This window comes from Tribolium madens, unplaced genomic scaffold (genome assembly GCF_015345945.1).
Source record: "Tribolium madens isolate multiple individuals breed KSU strain unplaced genomic scaffold, Tmad_KSU_1.1 Scaffold_1;HRSCAF=32;Tcas5.2_LG8, whole genome shotgun sequence".
In the NCBI taxonomy this organism is placed as follows: domain Eukaryota; kingdom Metazoa; phylum Arthropoda; class Insecta; order Coleoptera; family Tenebrionidae; genus Tribolium; species Tribolium madens.
The window spans coordinates 10,377,835-10,387,989 of record NW_025400984.1 but is presented as its reverse complement, the minus strand read 5'-3'; the positions used below and the strand labels follow the sequence as shown (position 1 = coordinate 10,387,989).

The following is a 10,155-nucleotide window of genomic DNA, read 5'->3' as shown; positions in this document are numbered from 1 at the left end:
TTTTTGAAAACTGAATTAAAAAATAGTCAAAATTTCAGTACAGATTGTTAAAATGCACAATTTGAGGTCAGAATATCGAGTTTTAAAGTTAGAATTCCGAAAAATAATCAGGAAATTTGGTGATTTTAAAAACTGAATTTTCAAAAAAATATTCAGAATTCAGAGTTTAGAGTTCAAACGAAAGACTGAATTTCCAAAAATTGTCAGAATTTCAGAATGCATAATTAGAGGTCTAAATTTCAGACTAATAAATCACTGTGTTTTTTCTGTGCATGTAATTTTTTTCAGATATTTTCAAGTATTCCTTATAATAAATATTAATTAATGTATATTAATTCGCTGAAAAAATATTTCCAATGTTATTCTTAAACCTATTATGCTGAAAAGTTGRTTTGTGCAAAAAGTAGTCAGAATTCCGAAAATGAAAGCCGCAATTTAATCTTTTTAAAGACTGAATTTCCAATAGAATAAAGAAAAATTCACAAATTGATTTCGAGTTTTGAAGTTAGAATTCCGAAAAATAAACACAAAATTTGATGTTTCTCAAGACGAATTAAAAAAAAAACATAATTTCAGGACACTACGTCAAAATTCACAGGTTTGAAGTCAGAATTCCGTGTTTTAGAATTAGAATTCTAGAAATCGGATGATTTTAAAAATTTAATTTTCGAAAAAAATATTTAGAATTTCAGGACAGAACGTGAAAATGGGAAATTCAAGTTTTAGTTAGAATTCCGAAAAATAAACACGAAATTTGATGATTTTAAAGACTGAATTTTCAAAAAAATACTTGGAATTTCGAAACAGAAAATCAAAGTTCACAGATTTTCAGAATTTTCAGTTCTAATGTTAAAATTCCAAAAATGGAAACAAAACAAAAGACTGAATTTCCACAAAAATAATCAGAATTTCTGGACACTACGTCAAAATTAACAGATGAAGTCAGAATTTGGAGTTTTAAAGTTAGAATTCCGAAAATGAAAGACGAAATTTGATATTAAAAAACTGCATTTAAAAAAACAGAATTTCAGTACAGAATGCACAAAATTCACAGATTTTCAGAGTTTAGAGTTCTAAAGTTCCGGAAATTATATACGAAATTTGATGTTTTTAAAGACTGAAATTTCAAAAATAGTCCGAATTTCAGTACACAATTTCAGAATGCACAATTCAAGGTCAGAATTTCGGAAATGAAAGACAAATTTTCATGATTTTAAAGACTGAATTTTCAAAAAAATACTCGGAATTTCAAGGCAGAATATCAAAATGTACACATTTTCAGTTCTAAAGGAAAGAAAACAAGATTTACAGATTTGAAGTCAGAATTGCGAGTTTTAAAATTAGAATTCCGAAAATGAAAGCCGAAATTTCAGGACAAAACGTCAAAATTCACAAATTTGATTTCGAATTTTAAAGTCAGAATTTAATGTTTTAAMACTGACTTTTTGAAACAATTGTCAGAATTTACAGATTTGAAATCAGAATATCAAGTTTTAAGTAAAAATTCCGAAAATAAAAGCCAAAATTTAATCTTTTTTAAGACTGAATTTCCAAAAAAAAATTTGAAAATTTTAGGATAAAACATCAAAATTCGAGTTTTAAAGTTATAATTCCGAAAAATAAACACGAAATTTGATGTTTCTCAAAACGAATTTTAAAAAATCAGAATTTCAGGACACTACATCAAAATTCACAGGTTTGAAGTCAGAATTTCGAGCCTTAAAATTGGAATTCTGGAAAATAAACAGGAAATTTGATGATTTTAAAGACTGAATTTTCAAAATAATACTCGGAATTTCAAGAAAGAATATCAAAGTTCACAGATTTTCTGAATTTTCAGTTCTAAAAATATTCCAAAATTAGAAACAAAACAAAAGTCTGAATTTCCAAACAAATAATCAGTATTTCAGGACACTACGTCAAAATTCACAGACATGAAGTCAGAATTTCAAATTTAAGTTAAAATTCCGGAAACTAAATACGAAATTTGATGTTTTTGAAAACTGAATTAAAAATTCAGTACAGATTGTCAAAATGCACAATTTGAGGGCAAAATATCGAGTTTTAAAGTTATAGAATTCCGAAAATGGAGACAAAATGTTTTTTTGTTTTTTTGCTTAACTATTTAGATACTTTCAGAAAAAAACTAATTAATGAATGATAAAGTACCTACACTATAAAAATGCTAAAAAAATAAAATAATAAAAAGCACTTAGTTTAATAAAAAAAAAACGCTGAGTTCCATACTCTTTGATCACCCTTTAGGGTCAAAAATTCCCCATATTAGCAGTATTTTGTTAAAAATTTCTTGACACAAGCCTACTGCGCGCCCGACTCCTCTCATTTCTCAGCGTCAGAGCCACCCTTGACTCCCCATTTACCTACCACCGTCACCCCTTAATCTAAATCAAAACAAACCGAAAAGCGCCGATACCGATCCGAAATCAAAAAAAAATCTAGATGCTCGTGAAAAAAACAAACAAAAACCATCCGAATGGTGTCTACGTTCTCACGGCGACCGGCACCACATGACTCAGACAATGAATATATAAAATAATCATTTATCGTGGGCGGCTGTGTGTGTGTGTTCTCTTTGACCAAGCCCAAGCAAAAAACCATAACAACCACTGAAATCCAGACTGAATTATGCTTCGATGACGGCTCAATCGGTGGGAAGGAATTTTCAGGCGTCTGATGTCTTTTATAATCCTGAAAAATTTATCAAAAGCGGAAATTAGTATGCGGGACGGCGAAGTGTTGTAAAATCGGCTGGTTTTTTGTTAGGGGAGGTAATGGAAAAATAACATTGGGGCACGTTTCGAATATGGGTGTCAATGCGACCAGACGTGCTTTCTAGACAGTTTGCGGATTTTTACAATTCGGACGAGGGAATTCTATTGTGTTGCTGTGTTTGGAAAACATTAACTTTCTATAAGATGATGGCTTATTGGAATGGTTTACCTAATGGAGGAAACGTGGGAGAAAGCAATGGCCGGAAATGGATTTTTTTTAAATTGAACGCTTTTCAAATACAAATGACATCTAATAATTTCATTGCAAGAAAATTTGCGTTATTTAAAAAAAAATATATAGGGTAAGTCCGGGAGAGATGACCACATTTTAAAAAACATATAGTGTAAAATTCAATTTATTTCAATTAAAACCACGAATGTTTTTTCTCATAACATAAAAGTAATAAAATAAAATACACTTTATTTTAAAATAAATTCACTAACTTCAAAAATGTTGATTTTGATTTGATAAATAATGTCGTAACTGCGCTCATCTCTATTTTCTTGATATTCTGCATTTATTATTTTTTTCAAGTTTCAAAATCTATTTCTCCCGCATTTAATTTTCTGAAATTAACACTAAATTTAATGAAAATTTAATCCCTGTTGCGTTTTTTTGTAAGAAGAAAAATAATAAAAGCAAAAAAATGACTAATCTAAAAAAATATTCGAAATGCGGTAGATACTATCAATATGCTTCCTGACATTTGATAATATCATTGCAAAAAATTTTGTTTTATTTCAAAAAAATTACATAGGGTAAGTCTGGGAGAGATGACCACGTTTTCAAAAACATATACTGTAAAATTCAATTTATTTCATTCAAAACCACGAATGTTTTTTCTCATAACACAACTTATAAAAGTAACAAAATAAAAAACAACATTTAGATATAATATGATGTAGTAGCTTCGCTCATCTTTATATTCTGCATTTATTCTTTTTTGTATTTTTTTGCATTATTTCCTAGTTCAAAAGTCCATTCCTCCCGTATTTACCCTACAGTTTCGACTACATATTCCTCTTTCATTTAGTTTTCTGAAATTAACATTAAATTATATGAAAATTTAATCTCTGTTGCGTTTTCTTGTAAGAAGAAAAATAACAAGCAAAAAATGACTAATCTAAAAAAGTTTCTAAATTGAACGCTTCTCAAATAAAAAAAATTGTGTGGTTGGTACTATCAATATGCTTCCTGACATTGCAAAAAATTTTGCTTTATTTCAAAAATTTTATATAGGGTAACTCCGGGAGAGATGACCACATTTTGAAAAACATGTACTGTAAAATTCAATTTATTTCATTTAAAACCACGAATGTTTTTTTCTCATAACACAACTTATAAAAGTAACAAAATAAAAAATATATATATTTTTAAATAAATTCACTAACTTCAAAATGTTGATTTTGTTATGATAAATGATGTCGTAGCTTGGCTCATCTCTATTTTCTTGAGATCTTTATTTATTTTTTTTTTCATTTTTTCCAAGTCCCAAAGTCCATTTCACCCGGATTTACCCTACAATTTCAACTATTCCTTTTCCATTTTTAATTTTCTGAAATTAACATTACATTTAGTAAAAATTTAATTCCTGTTGCGGCTTTTGTAAGAAGAAAAATGAGAGAACCAAAAAATGACTAATCTAAAGATTTTTTTGTAATTTTGCTCGTGCTCAAAATAAATGTCTGTAATAACAGTTTTTGAAGGAAAATCTATTTAATTAATTAAGAAAAAGAATATGTGCACAAAAAAACAACAAGTTTTCTTTTAATCAATAAAAAAGATAACTTTTCATAAGCAGCGACTAAAAAATTGACGTTTTTTTTTTAAATTTTGTAAAATATTTGGTAAAAATGAAAAAAAATATTTGACACAATCCTTAGAATTGTTTCAAATATGTATTATAGTATTGTGAGTTTAATTAAGCAATTAGGTAGGTAGGAAATGCTCAAATTAAAATACCTATTGAGGGCTAATTTATCGAAAGCGAATTAAAATTAAATTAAAATTAATTCGAATTCAGTTGTCATTTACTTTATACGAAATGTCGAATTAATCTCGAATTAAAATCGACCCTTAAATTATTATAAATTATTAATTACGGACTGTTAAATAGGTATTAAAATAATGTAGAAAATGAAGTGACCAAAATTTTATCTTAGAATGAGAAGTGTTTTTTTTTTCTAATAAACTAGAAAAAAAATTAACGTTTCACAACATTTAGTTTCTCTTGCTGAACACGTAAAAAGGCTTGGTTTTTCATTTTTTATATACAGGGTGTCTCAAAATTTGCGAAGAAAATTCCATCTATAATAATTTTGAATTGCAACAATTCTTATGGCTTTCAAACCTGAAAAAACATGTTGAAATATCGCCGGTATAATAACGAGTCAAATGTCAAAAAAATACAAAACTTTTAGAAATAGAGTTTTTTAAATGTTTTTTCATGCTCCCTGTGCCTTATCACAATATAATATTATGGGGAATAGATTTTTTATGTACCTATAGATTTTCCAAATTATCAAAAAAACACACGTTAATGTGAATTACATTTAATAATATACATTTAATAATATCATGAAATTTCCAAATGAATAAAAAGCCAATTTTTTTGTCAAAAATTTATTTGGGTTTCAAGTCAAATAATCGATTTCGTCTTTTATTACAAAAGTTCTGTTCTAAAATTTCCTCTCCCGTAACAAAGTCACGCTTCATGCCCACCCTAGACCCGTAAAATAACGGCATCGTTACTCCTAATCACATCACCCTTGGTGAAAAAAGAAAAAAATTAAACAAAACACTAACGCCGGACATCCGCAAAAAACACAAATTTCGATACAGATTGATTAAAACCAATGAACAAATCAAAGAGCGACCCCGCCCCCCAATCCCTACTCCCGTTCAAATCGCCACGTGATTGGCCCAACTCCAAGACCCATTTTGACACGAGCGGCAAACCCACAATCGACCCGTGACACTTTTAGGATTACAATCGCGAAGGTTTGTTGTGACAGTGACCGGAATTAGATCGGAGGGGGGCGATATAATCGACGAAGACAGGAGGAATTGTCAGTGCACCGGCGGTCTCAGTAGGCTATGGTATGCGTCGTTCGTTTGTTTGAATCAAGCCGACTTTGTTTTGTTTTGTTGTTTTTTGTTTCGCTGTGGATTAATTATCAACGAGGGACAAAAAATGGGTACGTCTCGTGTTTTTCACTTAAAATTGTTTTAAAAAAAACCGACGTGATGTTAAATAAAACCAATCGATAATCCCGGATGTCGAGGCTATTAAATTACGGAAATGTTCGTCATTTGTTTTATTGGGAATTCCGTTTCGTCATAGCCTTCTTCGAAAACGTCGCCGACTTGTGGGAACCTGTCTGGTCGATCATGATGATGACATCTAGACGGCTATGATTCATGCGTTACGTTACGTTACGGTTAACGGTCGCGTAATTCGATAGGGGGAAAGGTCGTCGTCGGTGGCGCCAAGGTTGGGGCTCTCTTTTTGCGAGAATTTCAAAACGATCGATAAGAAAGGTTGCGTGTTTGGGGCGTCTCAAAGTGTGCCGAGACATAGCACGCGAAAATTATACCAAATGCAAAGTTCGGGACGAAAATTGCCCATAATGAGATAAGTGGAAAGGGTCGAAGACTTGAAAGCCCAAATTAGCAAAAATTAACCGTTTCTAATCAATACAAATCTCTTCAAAAGCTTCAAAACACTCTTTTCTATATGAAAAAAACTGACCAAAGTGGCCTATGATTGCGAAATTAAGTTGGCACTATTGAAAAATGACACAAGTGACCGCTTGATTGTGACTAATAGTACGCCAAGAAATGTTAATTTGGCAACATTGATTGTCAAATACAAACGTCACAATTTTATCGTTAATTGTCATTTATTTCCCCCATTTTATAGAAAAAAAATAAGTGGATGATTGATCAAAGTGGCTTGTGACTTCAAAATAATTAAGGTGGCAACACTGAAAACTATAGACAGAAGTGACCGCAAATGATTGTGATTACTATCAAGTAGGCCAAGAAGTGTTAATTTGGCAACATTAACAATTGTCATTCATTTCTGAGCAATTGTCTCCCCTTTTTTATAATAAAAAAGATGAGTGATCAAATTGGCTTGTGACTTCAAAATTAAGTTGGTAACACTAAAAAATAACGACAGAAGTGACCGCAAATGATTGTGATTATTATCAATTCGACCAAGAATTCTTAATTTGGCAACATTGATTGTCAAACACAAACGTCACAAATTTTATCGTCAATTGTCATTCATTTCCCCCATTTTATACAAAAAAAAAACATAGATGAATGATCAAAGTGGCTTGTGACTTCGAATTAATTAAGTTGGCAACACTGAAAACTATAGACAGAAATGACAACAATAAATGATTATGATTATTATCAAGTAGGCCAAAAAATCTTAATTGTTTGTCAAATATAAACGTCACAATTTTATAGTCAATTGTCATTCATTTCTGAGCAATAGTCTCCCCTTTTATAAAAAAAAACGATGATTGCGATCAAAGTGGCTTGTGACTTCAAAATTAAGTTGGTAACACTAAAAAATAACGACAGAAGTGACCGCAAATGATTGTGATTATTATCAATTCGACCAAGAAATCTTAATTTGGCAACATTGATTGTCAAACACAAACGTCACAATTTTATCGTCAATTGTCATTCATTTCCCCCATTTTATACAAAAAAAAATAGATGAGTGATCAAAGTGGCTTGTGACTTCAAAATAATTAAGTTGGCAACACTGAAAACTATAAACAGAAATTACCGCAATAAATGATTGTGATTATTATCAAGTTGGCCAAGAAATCTTAATTTGGCAAGATTGATTGTCAAATACAAACGTCACAATTTTATAGTCAATTATCATTCTTTCCCCATTTTATTCAAAACAAAAATAGATGAGTGATCAAAGTGGCTTGTGACTTGGAAATAATTAAGTTAAACTATAGACAGAAGTGACCACAATAAATGATTATGATTATTATTCAAGTAGGCCAAGAAATCTTAATTTGGTAACAATGATTGTCACTTACAATCACAATTTTATTGTCATTCATTTCCGATGAGTGATCAAAATGGCTTATGCCTTCAAAATTAAGTTGGCAACACTAAAAAATAACGACAGAAGTGACCGCAATTGTGATGATTATCAAAAAATCTTAATTTGGCAACATTGACTGTCAAATACAAAATGTGACGTTTCGCAAATGCTAACTGGATTAATTGGGTAATTTATCGATTGTGGGGGTAGTATTTCGTGTAGTTTTAAAAGCAAATCAATTACGCAAACTGTTACCCAAGAAATTCCCTAATTATTTTTAATAAACCAATTTATGTAATTATAAAATTTCCACACCGTTCGTTTGTGAGACCCCTTATCCAGGTCCGTATTGAGGAGCACGAAAGCCGGGCTATGGCGCCCCTAAGCCCTGTCGTCGTGTCTCGTTTCCATTTTTGGACGCGTCGTCTGTCCGACGATGACATTAACCTCCGGTGCAAATCCGCAAGGTGAGTCTCCTCTGGTGGTGTCGTGGGAACGTAGCGATGACGCGTGGGCACCACCTCTCCGAAGGCGCGCCCACGGACACGCTACCCAGGTCGTAACTAACGCAGCACACGGGCACGGCCCAGTAAAGGGCCCACGGGATATACCTACCTTCCTACATGCACGACAGAGAGGAGAGTAGACAAATAGAGCGCGATAATCGGCCTACTTTGATTTGGTGCGCTCTGATAGGCATTTGTTTAGAACGATTGGGCACACAACTGTACATAAATCGATGCGAATTTCACGCTTTTCTACAGGAAATTTCACAACTAAAATATTAAATAGAGGTTTAGAATACGCACTAACATTTTTCTCATTTGCTGTTGCCAAGTTATCGAAATTGCAAAGTGGCCTTTGACTTTAAAACAAAGTTGGCAACATTGACTTAGGTATAAATTGGCAAATCTCTACATTATTCAAGGTTGCCAACTCAGTTTCAAGGGGTTTGGTCTATAATACAGTAATGCAACGAGAATTCAAAAGAGCAAAGTTTTCGTCACAAAGAAAAAATTCACTCTAGGAGAGTTCTTCTGTGTCATATTTTTATCAAGGTTTGAGTTTGAGTTGGCATTACTGAATTTTATTTTTAATTGGTACAACTACAGTAACTTTCCTTTGTTGACAGTTTGACACTCACAGAACTATTTGACACTTCAATTTTTAACTTAAATTAGTATAAAATCATAACCTACAAACCTGTTACGTCAAGTATCTGTCAAGCAGTATCCAGTTGCACTGTTGCCAATATTAAAAATAAAAAACAATTAGCAATGCTTTTTATTATGTTGCTAATTCAAATAGTTTTTGTTGATCACCCTGTATACAGGTGCGCCAGAACTCGCGCCCCAGAGAAAAATACCATATAAGGTAAGATATCAGGAACATGGAAAAAATGTTAATTTATAGGCAAAATTTTTGTCCCTTTACTAAATAATTGTAAAAAAACATATACAAGATCATCAGTATCCTTAAATAGATATAAAAAAAATGTCAAATGTCAAAAAATAAATGTCAAAATTTTTTGACAGATAGAATTTTTTAAACATTTTTTTCATGTTCCTGGTATCTTATCTTACTTGAGAATTTTCTCTGGGGCGCGAGTTCTGGCGCACCCTGTATAGGTATCTTTGAAAACTGAAGAAAATTGTTGTTTTTTCAAATTTTGTTTTTTTTTTATAAAAATATTAAAAATAATTTTTCCACATTTTTTTTCTGAATTAAAATTGCACATTGGTCAAAGTGGCTTGTGACAAATTCAGTTGGCAACACTGAATCATTAGTGATGTTAGATTGATTCTGGTGAAGGGAAAACCTTCAACCTCGAAAATGTATAACAATTGACTATAAAATTATAACGTTTGTATTTGACAGTCATTTATGACTGTTACCAACTGAATTTCTGATCAAAATTGACTAATAAAACAGTGGTGTTTGTATTTGACAGTGAGTGTTGCCAAATTAAGATGACATGGCCTACTACATGACAAAAAGCACAATCATACTTAACTTCTACGTCTGGTCAATTCAATGTTACCAACTTAATTTCAAACTCATAGGCCACTTTGATCAGAATTGATTACAAAACTGTGACATTTGTCAACTTAACTTCAAAGAAATAGGCCACTTTGATCAGAAGACAGTTAGTCAGTGTTACCAAATTAAGATGTCATGGTTTACTAGATGTCAAAAATCAATGTTGCCAACTTAATATCAAAACCATGGGCCACTCCGATCAGAAGACAGTTAGTCAGTGTTGTCGATGTCAAAAATCA

At 31.5% G+C, this 10,155-nt stretch overlaps 2 protein-coding genes across 4 annotated transcripts in view; one reads left to right on the top strand and one right to left on the bottom strand.

Moving 5' to 3' along the window:
- Positions 1-10,155, bottom strand: part of LOC123003606 (exocyst complex component 7) — a 49,506-nt gene that overhangs the window by 21,705 nt on the left and 17,646 nt on the right. The window lies entirely within an intron of this gene.
- The window catches only part of LOC123003607 (protein rhomboid-like), a 45,558-nt gene that overhangs the window by 18,696 nt on the left and 16,707 nt on the right, over positions 1-10,155 (top strand). The window contains exon 1 of one of the 3 annotated variants that reach the window (XM_044396476.1): positions 5,861-5,990. The exons of the other annotated variants lie outside the window; for them this stretch is intronic. The gene's annotated coding sequence lies outside the window, so the exon portion shown is untranslated. Of the gene's footprint in view, positions 1-5,860; positions 5,991-10,155 lie in introns of those variants that run through there. 3 annotated transcript variants of the gene reach the window in all.